The following is a 22,514-nucleotide window of genomic DNA, read 5'->3' as shown; positions in this document are numbered from 1 at the left end:
CTGAGAATCACTTGTAGTTCTGTACAAATACTGAACACCATGATATAATGGAAAAAGTTTTGTTAAGTAAATTTTGATTCTAATATTAATCAGTTTTATAATGTTGAGCAAGTAATTTAAAAATTCTAGGTCTTTTCCCTTAAGTCAAAGATAAAGTGAATTGGTTAGTGTAGAGTCTCACTATGATCTTTTCTGGCTGTAAAATTCTTAATCTGTGATTATTTGATTTGCATTTAAAAGGAAAGCTGATTAGGCCATTTATCCGCAAGATTAGGCATAATAAAACCCTGGTTAATTCCACATTGTTTTGAGGCCTGCAGGCCAAAAGAATAAAGTGAAATTTAAAATTATTTTCAATTTATCTTGCAATGATGCACAAATCAATTAAAAAAAAAACACCAACATTTTTTTTTTTTTTGAATGTAAAGTTCATGAAATCTTTTAGGGATTCAAAAAGAATCTGATCAAAGTAGTCATCTGAACGAAGAAAAAAAAAGGATAACAAAAAGTGAAGAATGAAGTATGTGTTATCATACGTTAAAATCAGTTTATTTTAGCCTGATATCCTACCGGGGCCACAGAATGATTGATGTCAACATCCCAGAGTAAGGTGAGAGACAATCGTGCAAAAGGAGGTTTAGAGAAGTGGATGTCTAACTCAGCTTCCTCACTCACAATGAGGGAATAAAATTGGCAGCGTTTTGATTAGATAGGGATTTCTTTGGAGGATGCTGTCTGTACAAGAGGGACGGTGGTGCTTCTCACTCTACAGGTGAATTGAAACTTTAAGGAGACTACTTATCTTAACGCATCCCCTGCCGTTTGGTAGACACAGTGGACAGTGTCGGGCTCATACTCAAGAAATCTGAAGCATGAGAAACTGGCTGTTCAGCTCCTCTGACAGCAGTGGGATTAACCTGTGCTTTCCCAAAGTATTAAGGCAGAAGCTGTCTGAATGTTTCCCTAGGACCAGATGTGGTCAGGCAAAAGAAAAATATTTGGCCTGAAATACTTGTCTTTGACGCTGTCCAGGGGGACTACCCATAGGAGCTAGATGTCCTCAGGAGGGGACGGGGGGACAAGTGTGCGAAGTAAAATACTATATTTTCTAAGGTCTAAGAAAGAGGTTATAAACCATAAACCAGAATATTTAGCCTCATAAAGGGAACTGGCAGTGAATTATCCTCAGCTATGGTGGCGATCTCAGTACTAATATCTCTTTGAGATCCTGATTTCACTTCTCTTAAATAAATATCCAGAAGTGGGATTGCTGGATTATATGATGAATTCTGTTTTTACTTTTTTGAGGAACCTCCATACCATTTTCCATAGATGCTGGACCATTTTGCATTTTCACCAACAGTGTGCAAGAGTTTGACTGTTTGCAGTCTTCCGTGGTTCCAAATGAATTTGTTTTTTCTACTTCTGTAAAAAAATGCCATTGAGATTTTTTTCTTTTTTAAAACACATCTTTTATTCTCTTCCCAATGTATGGGGATACGCATGTTTTATAGTTTTTTCTCAGCCAAAAATGAAAAAAAAAGTTCATATTTCCCATTTTCTCTCTTTGCAAGTCTAAAAATATTTTTAAGACTTTATATTATACTGTATTCTGGTAATGTTTGCATTACGTTTAATTGTTGGTTGTATTTTTTTAACTTTTTAATTTTAATTCCAGTATAGCAAACACATAGTATTTTATTCATTTTAGGTGTACAACATAGTGATTCAACAATTTTTTTTTAAAGATTTTATTTATTTATTTGACAGAGATAGAGACAGCCAGCGAGAGAGGGAACACAAGCAGGGGGAGTGGGAGAGGAAGAAGCAGGCTCATAGCGGAGGAGCCTGATGTGGGGCTCGATCCCAGAACGCCGGGATCACGCCCTGAGCCGAAGGCAGACGCTTAACCGCTGCGCCACCCAGGCGCCCCATTCAACAATTTTATACATTATTTCGTGCTCATCATGATAAGTGTACTTTTAATTCCCTCACCTATTTCACCCATCCCCCGGCCCACCTCCCTTCTGGTAACCATCAATTTGTTCTCTATAGTTAAGAGTTTGTTTCTTGGTTTGTCTCTTTTCCTTTTTTTCTTCATTCATCTATTTTGTTTCTTAAATGCCACACGTGAATGAAATCATATGATATTTGTCTTTCTCTGAGTGACTTATTTCCCTTAGCATTATACTCTCTGGCTCCATTCATGTTGCCATTCATCTGCCATTTATTGTTGCAAATGGCAAGATTTCATTCTTTTAATGGCTGAGTACATATATATATATACACACACACACACATATACATATATATAACGCCTCTTTTTGACAGAGGTTTCATTGAACGCTTTGGGTAGTATGAACATTTTAGCAATATTAAGTCTTTCAGTCTATGAACATGGGATATCTTTCCAATCGTTCATTTATTTTTAAATTTATTTCATTAATGTTTTGTAGCTTTTATGTCTTTCATCTCCTTCATAAAGTTTATTTCTAAGTAATTTTTTGGTGCTATTATAAATGGGATTGTTTTCCTAATTTTTCTTTCAGTTAGTTCATTGTTAGTAATAGAAACACTACTGATATTTGTATGTTGATTTTGTATCCTGCAATTTATTGAATTCATTTATTTGGTCTAATAGTTTTTGTTAGTTTTTATGGAGTCTTTAGCACTTTCTACGTATAAGATGATGACATCTGCAAACAGGGAGGGAAAATTGTATTTCTTTCTCTCTGATTCAGCTGCCGTTTATTTCTTTTTCTTGATGAATTGCTCTGGCTAAAACTTATGCTACTATGTTTAATAGAAGTAGAATGGACATCCTGGCCTGATATTGATCACAGAGGAAAAGCTTTTAGTTTTACATTGTTGAGTATTATATTCATCCTTTTCCAGTGTAGCAGAGAAGGGCTAGTTGACAAATCACACTCTGCTGCTTATGGATTCTGCTTGAAGGGACTCAAGTTATACTCAGATTTCATTGGTCAAAGCAGATAGCTTGTCACTCCTGACTTCAGAGGTGGGGGATCATTTTTCTACCATGTGTCTCAGGAAGAAAAAAAAATAAAAATATTTATGAGTAATGCTAAAACTAACACAAAGTAGGGGTGTCTGGGTGGCTCAGTTGTTGGGCATCTGCCTTCGGCTCGGGGCATGATCCGGGAGTCCTGGGATTGAGCCCTGCATTGGGTTACTTGCTGGGAGCCTGATTCTTCCTCTCCCACTCCCCCTGCTTGTGTTCCCTCTCTCTGCCTCTCTCTCTGTGTGTCAAATAAATAAATAAAATCTTAAAAAAAAAAAAAAGACTAACACAAAGTGAAGATAGAAGACAAGAAATTTGTTTTTTAAGATTACATAATCATATAAATAATGGACAATTTAAATTACTCTATGTATACATTTATTGTTATAGTACACACATTATACTTATTATTAAAGCATCATTTATAGCTACAATAATTGTGGCTACAAAACATGATATGTGCTAGTGGTATTTGAAAAAGACTCTTCACTGCATGTTTGCTACACGTGGTCCTAGAAAGAAGTATTGTCTAAATGCCCAGTAATGAAATTATGCCTTTCTACCAAGAAATTTCCCCATGATTGTGATGAAGCTTAAATGTGACTTTTAAAGGAGATTTCAGTGCTCAATATTTTGAAAATCTTATCACATAATCATTATTCTCCCTTTGAGAGAAAGAGATTCTGAGCAAAAAAAATTTCACGAAATAGCAATTGAGAACATTAAAAGTGGGTTCACCTAACAGCAAATTGTACTTTGTCACAGTATGCCATGAGAATGAACATTTCATTGTTTGTAAAATGAAACATTTCATTGTTTCATGGCTGACCGACTTACTATCATGTAATTGGCAACCTAAGAATAAGAGACAGCAAAACACTAAAAGGATAGAAGTATCATCATCAAGCTGATTAATTGCTCAAGAATTATTATCTATGTTTTGCTAATACCTCTACTCAGTGATTTTTGGACAGAATCTAGTAACCTTTGAGATACTAAAATTCCTCCTACTTGCGTTGGAACCTTTGATGGAGTCTTTTTTATAGAATCCTTTTTCTCTAGTTGACAGATAAATGTTGGAACCCCTAAAGTTTTATCTGAATTGGACCCTTTTTGTTTTCTCTGTCTACACACACTCCCAAAGGACCTATCAGTTCCCATGGCTTTGATGACATCTGCATACCAATGGCTTCTAAACCTGTACTGTCAGACTGATTGCTCCTCCTAACTCCAGACTCAAACACCAAGCCCTGTTCTAGTACCGTTGGGTAGATATTTAAAATAAATCTCAAATTTTACTTGGCTCGTACTAACTCTTAATCCTTGATCTGAAATCTTATTCTTCCTATACTAAAGACTATAAAAACAAACAAAAACAAATTTTCAGTTTTATAATGATCTAACTAAAAACTTTATTTTATTTTTTTTAAGATTTTATTTATTTATTTGACAGAGAGTGAGACAGCCAGAGAGGGAACACAAGCAAAGGGGAGTGGGAGAGGGAGAAGCAGAATTCCTGCCAGGCAGGTGGCCTGATGTGGGGCTCCATTCCAGGACCCTGGGATCATGCCCTGAGCCGAAGGCAGACGTTTAACGGCTGAGCCACGCAGGAGCCCCTAACTAAAAACTTTAAAAACTTATTCTTGATTATTTTTTTCCCTTAACTCCTGTCCAATTTCTCAAACCCATTTTCTTTTCTTTTTTTTTTTGAGTTTTTTTTTTTTTTTTTTTTTTTTTTTGAGAGAGAGAGAATGAGCGGGGGAGGAGATGAGGGAGAGAGAGGTAGCCCCGACGTGAGGCTTGATCCCAGGACTCCGGGATCATGATGGGAGCTGAAGACAGACGCTTAACCAATTGAGCCACCCAGGTTCCCCTCAAACCCATTTTCAAATTTGTTCACTTCACTCTCCAAAATATTTTCCATACCTGATCATATTTTTTCGTTCTCCAACTACTACATTTCCCCAAGTCAATATTATTTCTCATCCAGAACTGTTATCCCTGATTCCCTTCACTACCCCAACCTTGAATTATTCACCACAGAAAGCAAAATGATCTTACAAAAACTAGATCATCTCACTGTCTTGCTAAAACAATTTCCTTGTATTACAAAGCCCTATCAGACCTGGACTTCCTTATATCATCTAATTCTGTTCTTTCTCCTAAAACTCTACTTCACCCACATGGACCTTTCTCTTCCTTGAGTATATCGTACTTGTTTTGGCCTCAGAACCTCTGCATTAGCTCTTCTACCTGAATTTCCCATAACTAAATCTTAGTTTAAAATGTCATCTCCTCAAAATTCTTTGATAACTTGAAGAAGGCAACCATCATACCACTGTACCTTAATTCTCTGCATACCTCTAAATAATAAATAATCAAGTTGATTTATTTTTATTACTCCCCTGTGAATTATTTTTTGGTTATTTTCTGCCTACTCCCTTTTAAATATGTATACCTCAAGAATAGGGACTTTGTCTGCTTTATTCAATCCTGCAATCCTAGAATTGAGAGTCTTATCTGTCCCTTAATAAATGTTTAGTGAATACTAGTTGAGTGAAAGAACTGTAAATACCTCTTTAGGCAGTCATACTTTATCTTTTAGTAAAGATTGATTTTTAAAAGGAGGAGTTTGAGTTATATGACATAACATTATTTCCATTTTCAACTTACTTCTGAAAATTAGAATAAAATTAGTTTCTTTTCCAAAGTGCTTGGAACTAACCATCTTTACCAGAATAGGCAATGATTATAACAAATTATATAACTGATTTGGAACAACGCTGATGATGCAAATTGTGAGGATATACTTTTAATTTCCATCATCATCTCAAAAGCACTTGCTCAAATGTCCACCTTCCTGAGCAGATAGTCCTATCCGATAGTTGGCGTGGAGATTTTTTTGAAGCCGATTTCTCTTTTATTTTACTTCCTTTTTTGGATTCTCAGTGGATTGACTTTGTCAAGCTTCTAAGTTTTTACTACTCATAGTTAAACAAAACTGAGGCATGCTTCTATTCCTACCCTGAATGAATAACATGTACATAAACATCTTTCCTTAGCTTTTAAATTTAATTAAAATAATTTTTATTAAGTACCTCAGAAAGATACCATGGAGGAGACAAAGATAAATTTTTGAACAGTAGTCTGTGCATTTTAAAATCTGTGGTTAAACATACAAGGTGCTGTGGAAGAAATGACTGTATTTTCTGCCTTCCCATCTCTAAAAACAGAGACTTCTGCTTTAGGTGGACCCCGTGACCACTTCTCCCACATTCTTTTAATGGAAATGAAGTGTGTAATTTTTAGGTCTTGTCCCATAAGAGATCATCCTGCAACTTTCTAGCTAGTCTCTCCCTCTTCCCCTTTGGCTAGTAAGATGAAGAAACTGGAGCTTTGCCCTTGAACTCAGAGATGAAAACTATGTGTTGAAGATGACAGAACTCTTCTAGCAGCTGAGACTACTTACCTGGTACACAAGAGAGAAATAAAAGCTTCTATCCCTCATTAAGATATTTTACTTTGGATTATTTTATTACTGCTGCTTAGACTGGACTCTAAATGATACAGTTCCTGGTAAACATATGAGTATGTTTTTTTCCAGTTTCAAATATGTGACTACAAATGAAATTTTAGAACAAAGTCTGGAAGTGCAAGATCACCTATAACATTTTATTATAATTTTTTTAAGGATAAAAAGTAATGTTGAGGGAGAACAAGATGTGGCTGAAAATGGGTATGAGAGATCTTTTTGGGGTGATGAAAATGGTCTAAAATTATAGTGTTAGTTTCATAATTTCATAAATTTAATAAACACTATTGAATGTACATTTAAAACAAGGGCATTTTTTTTTTGCCAAGTAAAGCATATCTTAATAAAGCTGCTTAATAAAGCAATGCTATGCTTATATACTAATAAGGAGAGACAAATTAAGGTATTTTCATGGTGTACTTTGCTTTATCTAAATATATTAACAATATTCCAAGAACTTTTTCCTCTAGTTAATGCATTTAAAAAATCAGGAAATAACTATAAAGTAAAAATTGGATTATTCTTTCCCCCAAATGATAACACTAACACAGAATCTTTATTTGCATGATTTTTCCATTGTGAGAAGCCACTTTTCCTATCATGAATGAAACTCTATCATCTATCTATATTTACTTACTCAGAGACTACCTACAATGATTCAGACAAACCAAGCTACACTAATTCCTGTACAAATCTATTAGACTGGACACGTCTGAATAAGGAATAACAGTAAGAGAGCCTAGTGACGTCAATATGTCGGATGAACCAGAACATCAGAATAGGGTGGAAAGGATAAATGTTTTAAAGATACAGTCAGTTCTACCTTCAGATAATGTTGTTTTATATGGATTTCCAGGGAATTACAAGCCAGTAGGAAATTTTACAATCAGGGACAGGTTGACTTTCTTGAAGTACAACCTTGAGGAAGGCTGTAAAGCAAAGAGACAGTTTCAAGCACACATTCCTTTTGGTCTCATCCATATACACACAAGTGGTGTCACTGCTGATGCTGGCATCTTTGATCACCAAGAACTCTTGTCAAATCCTACTGGAAACTTCCATAATTCTCAACCCTATCCATATGCTTCCATCGAAACCTGTGATTTTATAATTCTACTTTTCACATTATATGGTAATGCCGTGACAACTCATTCATTTCCTGATCATATCATAAGCTCCTAAAAGACAAGGAAAAATATGTTTTAATCTTGGAGCCCAATACCTAGCACGGTGCATGACAAACAATATGTACTTGCTAAATGCTTGTCGATGTTGCATGAATTTTCAAGACCTTGAAGCAGAAATTAGCACCTCCGCAAAGTGGACATTTCAACCGAAACTGATCTCAATTTGTCCTACCTTAATACACACACACAAAAGCCCAAATGATATTAAGATTTTTTTCAAATTATAACAAAAATACTTTTGAAAGTTACACATGGGAAGTCACCTACACCTTAAAGGAATAAACCTTGGGGGCGCCTGGGTGGCTCAGTCTAAGTGTCTGCCTTCCACTCAGGGCGTGATCCCAGAGTCCTGGGATCGAGCCCCACATCAGGCTCCTCTGCTGGGAGCCTGCTTCTTCCTCTCCCACTCCCCCTGCTTGTGTTCCCTCTCTCGCTGGCTGTCTCTCTCTATCAAATAAATAAATAAAATCTTTAAAGAAACAAGTAATAAACAATGAAGTTTATTCCTTATGAGATATTCAGGATCTAAATCTGCTTTCCAAAAAAATCTGCTTTTTATCATTTAATAACACTACTAATATTTCTTAATGGCTCTAATTGAACTTCTGAATTTGATTTAGCTACAAATAGAAGAATTTCTACCTAGCTACTGTAACATTTTTTACATTTCTGTTCTTATTTCATCGAGGATCAATATGTTCTCTTGCTTGTCTTGATATTGAAAACTTGAACTTACTAATTACACAAGATATTTGAAGTGTGCACACACGTGTGTGAGGGTCAGGCATGGGTACATGCTGCCACTTTGCTTATTTGCAAAAGCTAGTGCTTTGCTTAGGAATGAAAGCTGTAGAGAGTGTGGATAGTTCAGCGAATAAGATGACAGTAGTGCATATTGACGATGGGCCAGTAGCATCATCCATTGCAATGAAGAATAGAATTTTTATCAATGTTCCTTGTCCCAGAGTGGCACTTCAAAAGTAAATCATATCACTGATTATGGTCTATAAAAAGATTTTGGACTGTTCTAATGGAAGCAATTATTTTTTCCTGGTCCTTCGATGTAACAGAATTCAGACATACTGATTTTCAGTCACATTAACTTAGAAATAATATATGTTCAGTTAAGTTATAGCTCTTGATCATGTCACATGAATTCCACACCATAAATTACAGAATATTGGAAAGATTTGCCTGCTGTTTATAAACTTCAATACTGAATTACAGGAAAAATACATTTTGTTTTCATTGAAAATGTTATAATGTTTGAACCAAATAATACATTTTAATTTCTATAATATGATCTGGGGCCACAGGACATTTGAAAAGTCTTATGACACTGCATTATTCAGAGCAGGTAACTGAACACAAAGTCTTTTTCCTGTTTCTTTAACTCCCTGGGGATACTTTACTTATTACTTTGGGTCTTAGTAATGTCTAAAATTTACCTAACAACCAATTTCCCAACTCTCAGTGATTGACACAAAGTGACTCAGACTCCAGAGATACTCATATGTATAGGAGGTTAACTCTAGTTCCTAAGAAATACAGGACCTGCCAAGAAAAAAGTTATTATGCAAGAATTGGATACAATTAAGCCAAAGAGTATATCCTTACTTTGAAATTAGTAACAAGTTGAAAGAACTTTTTGCTTTCCTTTCAGCTCCTGTGGCATGGTAGGAGCACCGTCCTGGACTATGAAGGTAGCCTTGATGAGAATTCTTAAGAACACTTTTTAAACATTAAATATCAGTAAAAACACTTGGGCTGCCAAGTCATAAGAGCCAATATTTAAAATTAAGAAGGATGGAATAGCTAATCGTGATCGAATTAAATCGTTCCCAGCTATTTCTCACTCAAAAATGAACTGGACATTACACAAGCAAAAGACATGTTAGTTTGAAATTTCTATTTTCAGAGGCCATTCATATGAAAGCCCCAGACTTTACAAGTTCAGTCATTTCACATAAAGTTTTCTATTTTAGGTATACATTATAATCAAGTCTTTTGATATTATAGATAGTGACTTAGTTCAACTGTGGAGAATATGGACATAAACCCAAACCTAAAAGGAGTACTTAGGGAAGTTGTTATAGCATGGATTTCTTGCTTTCCAGCAAGTTCAAGCTCAATATGAGGTAAGACTTTGCAACTGAAGGTCCAAGAACAAATGATAAACCATGGCGAGATATATAATAATATATATAAATACTCTTTGATGGTAATGTACTCCTCCCAAAGAGAGACAGTTTCAACCCAGTTTTATAACTGATGTGCGAGACACACAATAGAAAAAGGGTAGTAAGGACACAGGGAAAGATTTGTTTATGTGGCTCGCAAGAGTTGAATTGTACTTACTAGCTAGCCACTTGTGAATGATTAATGAAGTACGGGAAGAAAATACAGAAAGAAAAAAAGAAAAAGATAAATGCTTTCTATCTCTCAGATAACAGAGAGGAAAAAGCAATACTCATCGCCCAGAATGACGTTACTTAAAAATCTCTTGGCATTCAGAAGTCAAACTCAAGAGGCCAACGTTTATTTATTCACAGTATTTCAGTATTTATTTAAATCACTTTTTCTTCCTTTTTGCATTTGAGAGGAATTGCTTTCAGATTAAGGAAAAATATTTTCGCAGTCTAACTGAAATACGAAACTACTCTTGATATTGTTTTCCCCTACAGAAATTAAAGGAAGCTTTACAAGTTTTGTTGCAACACTGAAAATTTAGATTTGAAATTCAAAACCACAGATGTAATCACAGCCAGACACTAATTAAGCATTGGGCCAAATTTGGTCCTAGAAATGTGTATGCATAATTTGTGACTTTAGTGGAAGTTGTCTGTGTGTTTTCAAGGGCAGACTTTAGTCAAACATTTATTGAAGGATCCTAGGAGAAATGCTTCCAAATAAACATGGCACCTTTATTTGATCATATTTACTTACTTTTAAACCTTTTCTTTTTGACTGAGATATATTGTTGGTAAAACTAGTCATTTTTCTATTTCCCACATTCATGAAAGACAAATGTTCTGTATAATCTTCAAGTTTTTTACTGTTATATTAAAGAGGGAAAACACAAAAGAGATACATAATCCTTTCCATCAGGGTTTCCACTTTTTAAGCTCCTAATGTTTCTAGGATTGTCTCAGCGTAGGTGACGGAGGAATATGTGTGGTAGCGAAGTAAGGAGGGCATTCAACTTCAGCAAAGTTTCCCTAAGAAGCCACTTCTTAGGAAAGTTGTTCCAAATATTTTATGGGATTGTTTTGTTTTGTTTTGTTCTCTATGGATTTTAATTTGCTTTAGTATTCGGTGGCATAAAGAAAAAAAAAAAAGCTTACTTTCAACGGTCTCTGAATGTGATTTGAGAAGTGTCCATGCTGGAATCTTATTCCCTTCCTCAGAAAAATTCTTCAGTTCCATGTAGGATTCTTGTCTCTAAACTCGAATCAGTTGCTGCTCTCCATGAAAGCTCTCTATAAACTCTGGGAAGGATGTGAGCAATTTGAGTAATCTTGAAAGGCAAATACACATTATTATTAATGGAATTTGGCAAGCTTCCTCATTGCTCTAAATCTCATTTTCCTCATCCAAAAAAATGAAGATAGCAACAAGTATTTATAGCATTGCTGTAAGAACCAAAACAAAAACAAGGAAGGAAATGCATGAAAGCGCCTAGACTACTAAGCACATAATACGCTTTTAATTATTTTTATTGTTCTTGTTCTATCTTCTTGTTCTCCTCCTCCTTCCCCTCCTCCTGCTGCTTCTCTTCCCTTCTCCCTATTTCTCTCCTACTAATGATGATGATGAGATAACAATGATAATCTTAGATCAACAAACTATATCCCTTATGTAATTCTCTATGTATTTTGAAGTAAACACCACACAGAAAACTTTATTTTTTTAAAAAGATTTTATTTTTATTTATTTGACAGAGAGAGCTGGAGAGCACAAGCAGGGGGAGTGGCAGAGGGAGAGGGAGAAGCAGGCTCCCGACTGAGCAAAGAGCCCAATGAGGGGCTTGAACCCAGGACCCTGGGATCAGGTCCTGAGTCGAAGGCAGTCGCTTAACCAACTGAGCCACCCAGGCGCCCCCACAGTTTAAAGAGTTTAAAGTTTAAAGAAAACTTTAAAACCATGTTCACTGCCTAAAGGTTTTGTATAAGATGACAAATGGAGTCAAATATTTTTTAGCCTTTCCAATAAACCACATATAAAAATGAATTCTTTCCACATTTAAGATTTCTTTTGCATGTCAGGGTTTTTATAACTTGTAACCAGTTATAACCAGAGTCCACAATAAATGGTTTTCTACCCATGTTCCGTTTCTCATTGAAAGATCAATGGTCATGTGGAATTCCGTGAGTCTCAGATGGTTAAGTGATATGCTTTCTGTAGAGCTCCTGTGAAAAGTCCACTTTTCTCAAGGCAACTAAAAATACGTTGAAGGTGCACAGTAAAAGAACAAGGGAGAACAACAAGCTGTGTCCAAAACAAAGGACTTTGCCAGTCATATTTAGTGTTGGGATAACCTGCTACTGGAAGAGTTTCAATTGATGAAGGGCCTTTTCTTTTTCTATAGACACAATTCTGACTGGTTAGCTCTGTTCATTTTGTTTTTTTCTAGGATTCCTCAGTACTCACACTACCACAACCAGGGTTGTGGTAGGGTTGTCTACTAGAGAAGATATCACAGTTTTCCTTTCTCTCTCTAAGTAAGGACTCTCACAGAGTCTATTACAAGGTGAAAGCCAGACACTGAAAGGCAATAATCATGGTGTACTTGGCCATAATCCTCTATCATCAGCACTCACCAAAAAATTATATACTGTAACAATTTAATAAGGTAAAGCTTATAAGAGTCCTGGATCAGGGAAGTAACTTCTCAAAAGGATATGTTTTAAATTTATATTCCAAAAGGATAGAATATCAGAGAAACAGAGAAAAGCAAATTTGATAAATTATATATTCTATATTCTGAGTCAATCATGCCCATTGCAACTAATAAGTGTAGTTCAAAATTAATTTTGGTCATAATCAATGTGGCCACGGCTATTTTCTGAAAATGTTTCTTTCTTATTTAGAAAAACAAAAGAAAAAACAGCTATGATGTGCAAAGTAAAATGGTGTTCTTTTGCCAAGGTGAAATTTAAAACTATGTCAATCACCAGCTATTAATTAAACTAGCACTCATTGGACCTTACACTAACTTTTACACCATGTCTATAATATCACTTATTTTCTGTTAATGTTATAACACTGGTGATTCAGAAGGAGGAAAGCAAGCGAGTGAGTGCCTGGCTCCATCCCTAAATGTCAACCGTTTAAGTGGTTTGACTTTTATGTTCTATTTACTTTGGTCAGTGTAAATTTCTATGGGTTTTGCTGGTTAGGGGAAAGGGGATTTGAGGATCTGTAGTTCTTGGTTATTAATATTTGACTTTGTTAGTGCCATCTATTTACTATATGACTTGTGAAAAAAAAAAAAAGAAGAAATCAGATATTCGTTTGCAGCCCTTAAAATGCATGGGGAGCGTGATCACACGTTGCGCCTGCAATCTCTATATAATGCTGTTCTCTTCAGCCTCACATTTAAGTAACAATGGCCTTTGATTCTTCATATATTTTACTTTTCTTACCACTGTATGTGTTTGTAGAATAAGAAACTGGTAGTTTTTTCTTAATATATTATACCCAGAGTATTTAACTTTTTGCTTAAGAAATGTCACAATGTGTCACAAGCATGATCAGTCCATCCAGGCTTTTGTTTCAGACCATACTACCCACAAATCTATTGTGAAATTCTGCATGTGGACCTCTATGCCACCAGCCTCTGAGCGAAGGGCATAGTCTAAATATTCCCTACACTGAACTCAATTCTACCACTGAATGCTACAGACAACAACCCTCTGCGGATAAACAGCATGTCTTACTAGACATTACTCAGTGAACAGTTGAGAAGCTCTCTTACCAAAGGGTCTAATTTAACTGTTTGGAATGGGTCATGAGAGGTAGCATGACGGAGACAGGTAAGTGGAGCCAGAGGGACACTTCGTTGGCTCTTCTGCTACTGAGTAGTTCAATTTTACCAAATTACCCTAAATTGCCCCATACTTGCTTGGGTGATAGCGCCAATTCATGGACTACAGTGTATTAAAAGTAGTTAGTATTTCCTCTCTGCTCTGAACAGCATATTTATTACTTTTCAGTATTTCCCTGCGCACAAAGCAGAGAATCTATTTTCTCTATCAGTGAAAATCTCCCCTTTAAACATACCCAAGTGCAATCTAGGACCTTCGAAGAGCTTTGGACTTCTTAGTCAATAGGATTCAGCAGCTTTCCTAGTTGGGTAATGTGATTTCTATAAATAGTTCTACTGGGGCTCATTCTTTAGTAGCAAGGTAAGAAATAATCATTGATTTCTCAAAGTTTGAGAAATGTTTCTTGCTGCTTGATCCCACATAATTTGTTAAAATTTCTTAGAACAGAGCAGGTCTTGAACTTGATCTGGAATAATCGGTTAGTCTATATACATCATTTAAGACAATAGTCCTTAACTTCTCTTGCGATGCTTCTTCTGAGGGGCAGTTATGATATTATGAATGTAGTACAGTAAGCTATTAATGGTTCTCAAGTTCAAAGCTTGTCACATTAAATTATGATAGTATGACTGTAAATTAAAAAATCCATTTGAAAAAAAATTATACAGGTATATTGACTGTCATTCTTTATTATTATTTTATTTCATTTTAATTCTAGTATAGTTAATATACAGTGTTATACTCATTTCAGGTGCACGATATAGTGATTCAACAATTCCATATATTACTCAGCGCTCATCAAGGTAAGTGTACTCTTAATCCCCTTCACCTGATTCATCCACCCCCCCCCACCTCCCCTCTGGTAACCAGAAGTTTGTTCTCTACAGTTAATGGTCTGTTTTTTAGTTTGTCTCCCCCCCCCCGCTTTGTTTGTTTTGTTTCTTAAATTCCACACATGAGTAAGTATCCAAAATACATAAAGAACTTATACAACTCAACAACCCCTCAAAATAAACCCCCAATTGATTCAATTAAAAAATGGGCAAAAGACATGAACTGACATTTCTCCAAAGAAGATATCCAGATAGCCAAGAGACACATGAAAGGACGCTCAACATCACTCATCATCAGGGAAATGCAAATTGAAACCACAATGAGATATCACCTCACACCTGTCAGAATGGCTAAAATCAAAAGCATAAGAAACAACCAGTGTTGGCAAAGGTGTGGAGAAATAGGAACCCTCATGCTCTCTTGGTGGGAATGCAAACTGGTGCAGCCACTGGGGAAAGCAGTATAAAGGTTGCTCAAAAAATTAGAAGTAGGAATTATCATGATTCAGGAATTGTACTACCGGCTGTTTACCCAAAGAATGACTGTCAGTCTTTATAACACAGATTGTGTCAGGCTGGACTCCAAAATGAGTATAGAAAAGAAGCCTTTATCTAAATCTAATACAGTGTTCCAATCCCTTGTGGACTATAGTTCTTCTGCTGCTTTTTATGTGGTATTTCCCATATTGGTCATGGCTAGAGAAATAAAGGGGAACACTTTATTTAATCCCTGAGAATGCACTCTTGGTCTCCATGAAAGTCTGCCTTATGTGCTTGCCAGACAGGGCTATTTTAAGGGAGTTAAGAATACTCACTCTACTCCATCTATTATCATCTCCTTTATCAGAGTAATGACCCCTTTTAATGACATCCCAGAATTCTATATTGCGGAAGTTAAATCCAAAAAGGTCTTGGGCAATTCCAAAGGTTCCATTTTATCAGGTCCAATTCAAACAGGGGTAAGGGCTGACTCAGTCAATATCCTGTGAGTGTGATAAATGCAGAACCCCTCCCTTACACACAGTACCCATTTCAGTTACAGCAATACAATCATGGAATAGCTAATATTTTCCCTAATCACATTTTCTTTCTTTCTTTCCTTTCTTTCTTTCTTTCTTTCTTTCTTTCTTTCTTTCTTTCTTTCTTTCTTTCTCTCTCTCTCTCTCTCTCTCTCCCTTCCTTCCTTCCTTCCTTCCTTCCTTCCTTTCTTCCTTTCTTTCTTTCCCTCTCTCTCTCTCTCTCTCTCTTTCTTTCTTTCTCTCTCTCTCTCTCTCTCTCTCTCTCCCTTCCTTCCTTCCTTCCTTCCTTCCTTCCTTCCTTCCTTCCTTCCTTTCTTTCTTTCCCAATCTCTCTCTCTCTCTCTCTCTCTTCTCTTTCCTTTTCCCTCAGAGTGCTACCTTCTTTTTGGGTGTCATGAACCTTTTTTCTGCATTGGTTAGCCCCATTCATGGTCACTGATCTGGCAGATCTCTTACCCTCGCCTCTCTATCCCCCAGTTCAAGAGCATAGCTAATTACATGCTTTTGTATCTGTCATAGTCTGTGTAAATGGCATTCAATTATGTGTATCTTTCTGATCATCAAACAGTCAAACCTGGATTGCTTTCCACTGTTCACTGTTCAGAAGATAGTATTCCATTTGTTGGGTCAAGAGAGTATGGGGAAATTACTTTTCTTGGTGTAAGCTGCAGAAATTTACCTTAATCCATTGCAACACTTTAGCTATCAAACCATCTGAAAGTGTCTTTCCACAAAGGTTTTCAGCCACTTGGGGATCAGCCATAACCCAAATAACTCCTTTCATTAAGCTGTATATAAAATTAGTGATTTGCTCTCTGATCATTTACTCTGAGAATCCATGCTAACAGGAATGTGTCAGGCTTGTGCTTATATTTCTGTATAAAGTATCCCAATCTTAACAGCATAATCTCTGAAATTTCAGGTCACCTGGATTGTGACTGACTACAATGTCTTTACTAAATTAAGAAAAAAAAAAGAAAAAGAGTCTTACTTCTCCTTCCTCTGTTCCAGTGTCTTCTTACATACATCTAGATTTTTACCAGGACTGCCATTAGCAGCTAGAGAATAGTATGTCTTAATTAACTTTCTTTCTACTTGCATTCTGTATCTATTCACTTGCCCAACCTGAGCTGAAGGCATCTGCCTAACCAACTGAGCCACCCAGGAGCCCAAGACCGGGACTCTAAACCAGCCACAAGATCTACTAATGATTCAAAGGGTCTAGGTGAATAGTAGGACATTCTTTCCCTGGAGGAACTCAAAATGTCAAATGCAGCTCCTCATTGCTGTATTGTCCCACATTGATTCACATGTCGATTTGGGATTAACATATGAGGTTTATGAGTAATATATGCAGGAGTATTGATCATAAAAGTTAGCCATGTTAGTTTTGGAAAACCCTTGTTTTATATTCTACTAATTACATAGTTCATGCGACCACTCCCATTCTCCAGCCATCTATGCTCCATAAACCATAAATTCCAGGCTTATCTACAATAAGCAATTCAGACCTACCAGGTATATCCTCCCCAAACATTTTATAGGTAAGGATTCCTGGTGTTTTTCCACTAGTGTGCTCTGTGAATAATGTTTTCATGGAGATTTGACCAAAGTCATGTTCTCCCATCCTTCAACTGCCCAAGAAGGGAAGGAATGAGCTATAAGCCTGATATTAACTCTTTCCTACCCATTACTGGATACCTGTACACAATGGGGTTTGTTTCAATAGTTTTAAAAGTTTTTATCAAGAGCCACTTTGACCTTCTAAACAGAGGTCTCTATCATTAGAACAATTTCTGGATTAGGTAACAATTTTATCTAGAATAATCTTAGATAAATTTTGTTACAAATATTTTGGCAACTAAAACTCCTGCCTTAATAAGGGGCTTTGCTATTTGTGCCTCAGTGAATAAAGATGACTTACTTGTAATTATCAGCTTTCTTTTTTTCAGATCAAATCTATTATGTTAAAATCCACTAACATTTGATTATTTTTCAACACACACTTTTTCAATTGATAGCACGGTTCCAGCTAATAGATCATAAACTCTGAAGTAGCTGAAATCTGAATCAACTCGAGCTTACTATAATAGTATTTTAACTTACTTCAGGCTTTGGGGATTAGTTGCCTTATGAACATCTCATTCCTCATTCAGTGTTTTAAGTGGCAGGATTTCCAAATTCTTTAGCAGTTTTTTCAGAGTGTCTTATGGCGAAACACCGGGCCCTTGAGATGCATCACAAACAAACAAATAAATAGAGCAAATGTAAAAATCAAATAGAAAAGACTCTGAAAACCCTGACATTTCCCAAACTCTTTTGACGATTACATCCTTTACAATAGCAAAATCTTTCAGCATCTTCTGGAACTAGCATCCTCCGAAGCAGTCTTTGGGAAACGCTGGTCTATGGATTGATTTCAAACTTCTTATTCTAGCAGTCAAGGCTTTCTGACCCTCCAAATTTGTCTAGACAAGCCACATTCTTTTCCAGCTGTCTAGTCTTCTCATTGTTTCCTGCTTGAACCATTGAGTCTGTCCTGCTCCTGCCTCACGTTGTTGCTGCCATGGTAGGCTTTTCTCCTTTCCTTCTCCTCTTCACATTCTATTCTTTCTTCATGGCTCACATTGTGCTTCTCAGACAGGAGCATTTGTTGGCCTCATACTATCCTCACTTATGCCAGTCCTTGACTTGCTTTGATCTTAAGTTGTTTCCTTTGACTTTCTTGGCTCTATCCTGTATTAGGTGTTGATCATTGCAGGTTGCGTTCCAGGCTCTCATGTGACTTGACTTTTAACTTTTTTTTCAGTCAGTTGCAGGCTCTGTTGTAAGACTGGGGGGAGGGGGAGCAAGTGGAAAGGAGCCACTAGGGTTTTTCTCTTTGCTTCTCTAGCAATATTTGCATCTTCGCCATAGCTCTCTGTTTGACTACACAGGCCCACCATGAATCAGCTTCCTTTGGGTGGCTTTGGTGTCTTCCTTGGGGTAACATGGACTCTTTCCTTTGATGATCAAGAACAGAAGTGGTAGCCGCTTCTTGCAATTGCTTATTTTGGGGCTGGAGATTCTCATGCATTTTATCACTTGTGTGGATAATCCCTGGCATGAAATTCCCTCTGTCGAAAGACTAGAAGTGATTTCTAGTCTCACTATTGTATACTGATGGTATAACATCAAGCATCGATTGAATTGCCATTTCATTATTTTCATATTCTACCTTTGCATTACTTTTTAAAATTATAGTGCCTGCATCTGCCTATTATAGGCTTTTAACACCATATGGTCCATGACGAAGACCCCTTGGGCGTACAAATTCCATGTGTAGTGTGGTATTTGAGGATATTTGCAACATGAAGAGCTGAAAATTACAGCCAAATTTTGCAATGGGAGGCTGAAAGTGGTCCAAATACTTGTGGTGATTCCGGTAAACTTTTCAATCATTTTGCCTTAGTATATGACATGCATGTGGCTACAGCACTTCCACTCTTCCCTCTGTGTCCAAACTCCTATCCTATTTTAAGTTAGTGGTCATTTATTCCTTCAGAAAATTAGTTAATAAATTAATTCTCACATCAAATTATCTGAGAAGAAGAGAAAGATGTTCTTATTTTGTCTAATCATTTCAGAGGATGTTGGCTCATTTGCCCTACTTGATGAATGACTGGGATTCATCGGAAGATTAATTCTTTTCTGTACAATACAGAGAATATAAACAGAAGATCAGAGGGGAAAGCCCACAACAAAAACAATAACCATAATCATCACTTAGGACTTAGTAAGCAACTAATTGTTACACAAAACTCAGCTTATCTCTGACTTCTCATCTCTCTTTTCATCCATCCCCTCTTTCCCCCCAATTTTTTACTCTGTGGCAGCCAATATATTTACTACCTGAAAGAGCAATAGAAAATCTTAAATCATATAAAAAAGGGGCTTGGGGAATGTGTATATGTAATTTAGATAGGAGTCAGTGTATTTCCCCAACACATTCATTGAAATTTATCAGCTTCTCTGTTCTTTGTTGATGAAAGGCTTAGAATTCTTTTGAACGGGACATATTTTTCTTCTGTTCGCTAAACCATTCTTCTGGTGGAAGGACTAACACAGGAGGAAAAATGAACGTGACCCCCTCAGCGGTTTGAAACGCCCCGCGCAGTTTATTCCTCTCACACCAGCAGATAGCGTTCCACCGGGAAGCCACTAGGTGGCAGCAGCAATGTAATAGCGCGGCTGTTTCTAACTAGTACGAAGGTACCTTACGAAGTTTTAGAGGGTTCTTTGTGCTTTTTTGTGTGTTTTTTGTTTTGTTTTGTTTTGTTTTTTGCTTGATTGTTTTGTTTTGCTTCTTTAGAAGAAAGTACAAAATGAAAACTTGAATTACTTAAAAAAGGAACGATAAAAAATAATGCTTGGGTTGTATGTGTTCTGCTTTTGTGAGCAAGGATGCAATTGAGCAGAACTTAAATCAGGAAATTTCACCGTCTTGATGCTGCCAGACAGTGAAGAAGCAAGAAAAAAGCAAATGTGTCAGTGTTTCTCATTCAGACCAACTTTAGCTTAGGATTTAACACTCTGGTTCTCACATAATGAGGAAATTGGCAAGCAAATCACACCCTTTCAATTTTTTTTGTGTGTGTGTGTGTGTAGAAAGTTCTGCGTTGTTAGAGCCACTACATAGATTTCAGCACCTCCCATTATATTCAAAATAGTCCTAAAGTGTTTTACAAACCGTTAAAAAGCTAAATGGCATACTAATGCTGAAGAAGTTTATTTCAGTGAAGTAGGACATATGAAAAATATATACAAAATGGAATTTGAAAAGACAAAAGTTTTTCACGTATGCATATTTTTTTTACTATGAGAATACATGTATTTTCTAAATAACTCTCACAATATATATACATACACACACACATATATCTATATATGAAAGGATTCTAAAGGATAAGAATCACGTACAATAAATTTAGTTAAACCAAGTTGTGCTATAAATACCTGATGACTTTTTCAACATAAAAATATAATTAGAAAACAACGGAGTGTATAGTTTATTTTATGTGACATGTTTTATTTCTTCAAAGCAAAATGGTTTAGAATTTGTTGAAATTATTTTGCTGTAAATCTGATTGAAGAATGGGAATACACACACACACATATACACAAATACCTGGTATAGTGTTTCAAGAGGACTAAACCCCTTTCTCCAAATTTCCGTGTGGAGGTGGACACAGATGTGCAATGGAAATGCTGAATGTGTCACAATTTATCAAAGGCTACATTATAAAGAACTTGTGGTTTGATGAGATGCTTTCTTAGCATTGTGTTTCATAGACTATATTCATCAGCGTAATGTAATTGTGAGAACAATAGGTGGGGATACTAAAATGTGATTTCTTGTCCAAAGCATTAAATAACCTCTGTTCACAGTTTCTTTTTCTGACAATAGTGTTCTATGGTAACTATAGTTTTGTGGGATCCAGTGAAAATATTAAGATTTAGCATGCCTGATGTGAAGCTCCGTATTCTTCTTTTTAATGAGATCTCCATGTGGATCTGAGGCTAGGCCAGTTGTGGGTACCACAACTAAGATACCTTGCAGGAAAGGAAATCTGATGTATGTCTCCTGGGCCTGTGCAGGTAGGTCAGGTCGACCTACACCTTTTCATTCTTTAGGAGGAAAGCGATAAAATATTGGCCACTGGCCCATTGTCTTTCTGATATTTCATTGAGTTACAGTGGACCCTAGAGTCTCTCTAGCAGGATAAATAATCCTTGTCTATCCCTGGAATGCCTCCATTCTTTCCTTCTCCTAAGAAGTATAACAGGCACAGGGGATATAAAGAACAGTAGAAATAAGAACTACTTTTTTATAGATGCGTGTATTAGTAAAATATCAGGCTTTCATTTCATTTAGGTTTATATTAGATCATCTAAAAAGCAATCACAGCCCAAACTGTCATATAACTTATTTTCGTAGATCTCAAAATGTGTTTGCTACATGAGGGTAGTTGAAGTAACTCTCAATTCCTACATACTTGCATAAATCCATGGAACAGAACTGCTTAGAACAAGAAAGGAGTGGTTGCTTTTATTCTGTAGTTTTCATCAGCAAATAGGTTGCACAATGAGTGGCAAACATTTTTCCAAACTAAATTTATTAAGATTACATTTAATTAATATACAGATACTCTTATTTAACATTTAAATGCATTGCCATCACATTAAGAGTGAAGTTCTAGTAAAAGAATTGAGACAGAAAGAAAGAAAAAGAAGTATGTTGGCAGGGGCTTTGAAATTGACATACAAGGAACAGCCATGGAAAAACAAGTGATTTCCGTGACGGTTGTGAAACTCACATGGGTTCTCATTACCTTGTACATATTCCCTCAATCCTTAATGAAGAGTGCAATATACTTACGCAGCAGGAGATACTTTTGATATCTATGCTACTTACGGCAAAGTTGAATTAGCATAGGTGGGCAGACCTATTGAGATGGAAACCTAACCCAAATTAGGCCAAACTCTTTGAAGAGATATGGAAATGAAAATGCTAAAACATTGTGAGAAAGGTAGATTTTATTTTCTTGCTTCCTTCATTTCTACGTTTCCTATGCAGATTTTAGAAAAATAGCAATGATTTAAAAGTTAAATCATCTTAAAACCAAAAACACAACAGTGTATGGGTTGGTCTGGTGGACACAGAATTGTATGTATGCACTCAGTTTACAACCTGAAATGGAGGAGAGAAATGGCAACACACACTTTACACATATATTATTGTAAAATTTGCCTTTGAAGTAACAAACGTGAGTTTTTAAGGTGTTTGGGAGAATTTAATAGCATAAATCAATGTATGTTGATAGGGAGTCACAGA

The sequence above is a fragment of the Ursus maritimus genome, unplaced genomic scaffold, assembly GCF_017311325.1.
Source record: "Ursus maritimus isolate PB19 unplaced genomic scaffold, ASM1731132v1 scaffold_26, whole genome shotgun sequence".
Taxonomy (NCBI): Eukaryota; Metazoa; Chordata; class Mammalia; order Carnivora; family Ursidae; genus Ursus; species Ursus maritimus.
The sequence above is the reverse complement of the archived record's forward strand: the minus strand, read 5'-3'. Positions refer to the sequence as shown.